This window comes from Acyrthosiphon pisum, chromosome A1 (assembly GCF_005508785.2).
Source record: "Acyrthosiphon pisum isolate AL4f chromosome A1, pea_aphid_22Mar2018_4r6ur, whole genome shotgun sequence".
Taxonomy (NCBI): Eukaryota; Metazoa; Arthropoda; class Insecta; order Hemiptera; family Aphididae; genus Acyrthosiphon; species Acyrthosiphon pisum.
Genome location: NC_042494.1, coordinates 99,509,203 through 99,512,662, shown reverse-complemented (window position 1 = coordinate 99,512,662; position 3,460 = coordinate 99,509,203).

Below are 3,460 nucleotides of genomic sequence, written 5' to 3'. Positions count from 1 at the left end.
TACCCGGTATTACGGTATACCCGTTCATACCGGTACCGAATCTAATACCGCGATACCGGTTTCAAAATTTCAATACCGTCAACCCATAGGTTCATCTTTAAAATGTGGACACCCGTATCATTTCCGAACTTTTTCGCGTTGAAATCGTGAACAATGTCAATTTATGAAATTTGTTAAGGATCCAATCCATTCCTTTTTTCATCTAGATTTGATTTCTGAACAATTACCTAAATATTATTTTGAAAGTATTGAAGTGTATTTTAATATTATTTATTAGTTTTCTCGTCTTAGAACCTGCATTAGTTTGTAAACCTGATTTTTTTACAACACGATAAAATTAATTTTTTGATTTAAATTGTAATCATTCATATTATTATGATAATATCAAAATTACAATATTTTTATTCTGGGTTAAAATAAGTATAAATAAGTTATGTTATACATAACTTACTTATAGATATTTACTCTTAAACGTTAGTGGTCACTGGTCAAACATATATTTCGAATAAAACGTTATCGCATCTAACCTTATCTCAGTACCTACTGTTAACGGTTCTTTAAATTTCTTCATTGTGCTCTGTATAAAATATTTTACTCTTATATTATTATTTAAAGGTAACAATATCTCTGCAGACAGAAAAATAATATACATTTTTATAGGTGTCTAATAGTAATTATAATTTTTTATTTTATCACTTGTTTTATTACCCATTAAACTGAGTACATTAAAACACGACGACGTGTCAAATAAAACAATAGCCGCGCGTTCTTACAGTTATATATATTTCCATTGACTGTATAGTGTGTATATAGATAAACTATTAGTATTATTTGTTCTCAGTCATATTATTATATATTATAATACATTAAAACCTAGGTTTGTTTCGAATGAAATACAATCGAACATGGTTAACGTATAATACGAATATTATACTAATATATTAACCTTAACCTATCCTTTCGATATGACCATAATAATGCGCATTAATATATTTTATTGTTGTTATTACATGAATGTTCGACATTCATGATGGTGTTGAGCGTATTTCGAGTAGAGTGTTCACCGGGTAAATTAGTGGATAAAATGATCGCGTGTTCGTGTTTGTAGGTTTTATTTCACATATGAAATTATATATAGCCTTATAAGTTGAACCAATGAACCATTAAGTTAGTTTAGGTATAACTTACCGACATATAAGTAAAGGCTGTAATAATGCTAGTTGTACATTTGTACACGCTGTTATATAACTTATTATCGCAAAACGTTTTATACCTAATGATTATTGTCAATTTGTACCTACATAACCAGTATTCACGTTTCGTGACGAAAATATACTACGACTGTTTTACCAAACGACCAATTGACATAGATCCTATCTCGTCAGCACATATTTATAATATTCTAAGCACTATTAATGAATAATGATAGTATCTTATACCCGGTGTTTAGAAGTGTAATTCATCTGTAATTTTTCCTAGTTTTTAGAAAATTTGGCTTATCAATGCTTCATTCTAGTTTTGTGCATCTTTCCCTTTATCCATAATGTTGTATAAGCTTATGTAGTCGTATCGAGAGATTCTCTCTCCTGACATTAGTAATTCAGCTTCGATTCTATCATCTACCGGTGACTTATTGTTTTTATTAGTTTTGATTGTATCCTGTATACGTATATTATAGTATCACATAATGTAAGGCTTAACCCTACGGGATTTGCTGTATGATAAATCGTATCATATTCTGGTCCATTTACTTTAACTGCAACCGGAGCTTTGTTAAAAAATGGCTATGTTCTTTGATTATGTTATTAGAGTGTCACTCTTATCCTTTAGGATTTGTATGTGCTGTACGAATTCAGTCTAAGTCGCATGGTACCGTTTGACTAATTCTCTGAAGTTGTTTTTAAATTTTTCAGTGCCACTGCACAGTAGGTATAGTTAAAACATTTTAACAGTTTTTGTACGAATTAAGTCACACATTATGTTAAATGCAAGACAGTTAACGATGTAGGTAGTCCAGATCAGAGCAGTGGTAGATACTGAATGACGGCGAAACGACAATCATAAAAAAGTCGACGACGAGCTTGCAATTACCACAAATTACGTACGTTTCCACATTACAGTTTCTTACTCGAGTAAATTATTTTTATATTGTTCTTTGATCGTATTATCGTTTTTCTAATGGTTTATGCTATTGCTCATTGTATTCATTGTTTCGGACCTATAAATCCAATTTTAAAACAGAAATCATGTGCTCAATATATAATACTGAATAATTTTTTCTATTATCTATAGATAACATGTCCTCAGAGCTCAGACATTCTGCAAAATAAAAATAAATACTACTATTATAATGCCATTATATTCATCGGTACACTTAAATTTTGCAAAATTCGTCAAAATTACGAAAGTTATGTTGTAGTTAAAAATAAATGCATTATTCATTATAAATTATGGTGAGTTTTAATTTGTCTGGCCTCAAAGATCAAAATAAGTCCACCACAGTTTCACTATATTTAAATTAATTTATCATAACCTGCATATTGTGGTTTCAGAAAAAGTTAGATCAAATCGAGCACTGAGGAAATCCAAGTCGATGGTTATTGATACAATCGTTTTCTTATGGAAAATTTAAAATATATAAATTCGTATTGCCTAAATAGGTAAGTACTGTAGCTGGTGAAAGACGCGTGCAACACATGACGTTCTCATACATAAACGTAGGTAATACGTAACAATACTATACTACCACATAATAATATTTTGAGAATACGAATAATAAATTTAACAAGTTACTATTTTTCTCATATTCGTATTATATGCATTAAGGTAAATTAATAATAATTGAGGGTTAGCTGGCTCGATTATGGTCTAATATTATTATGGTTTACCACTCGATTACGAATATGGGATCTCGTTGACATAATATTGTAATTTATCGATCTCACTTTCTCGCGTCTTTACTCTCTATTATTCACCGTATGACGAATATATATATTATTGCTAAACAGGGTCTATCGTCGTACTTCACTCTTGTCTCTGACAATAACTTTGTTGTCACTCAATATTTTTGAAAAATACTTACCAACTTTTTAGTAACGTTTATTACAATGTGAAATATAATATTTTGGTTTGCACACAGCCAAAAGAAACAAGTACACCGACATTTTGTTTTCATGTTACATAAAAATCTTATCTCAACACACAAGTAGGTAATTGGAACAAATATTTTAATAGTCGAGTTGTTAATTCGTATGAATAGTGCTCTAGTTATATTTATACTGTATAACTGGTAACTCTAGTTTTGTAAGTTTTAAAGTTTTCTCGTGATACTTACTTAAAATGTGTAGGTTAAGTAAGCGGATAGGAATGCATGAGAACAAACACGACGGAACTTACACTATATAGTACGCATTTTGTATATTAGCCTTAGGCGTCCCACTAACCGAATTACCGAAACAGC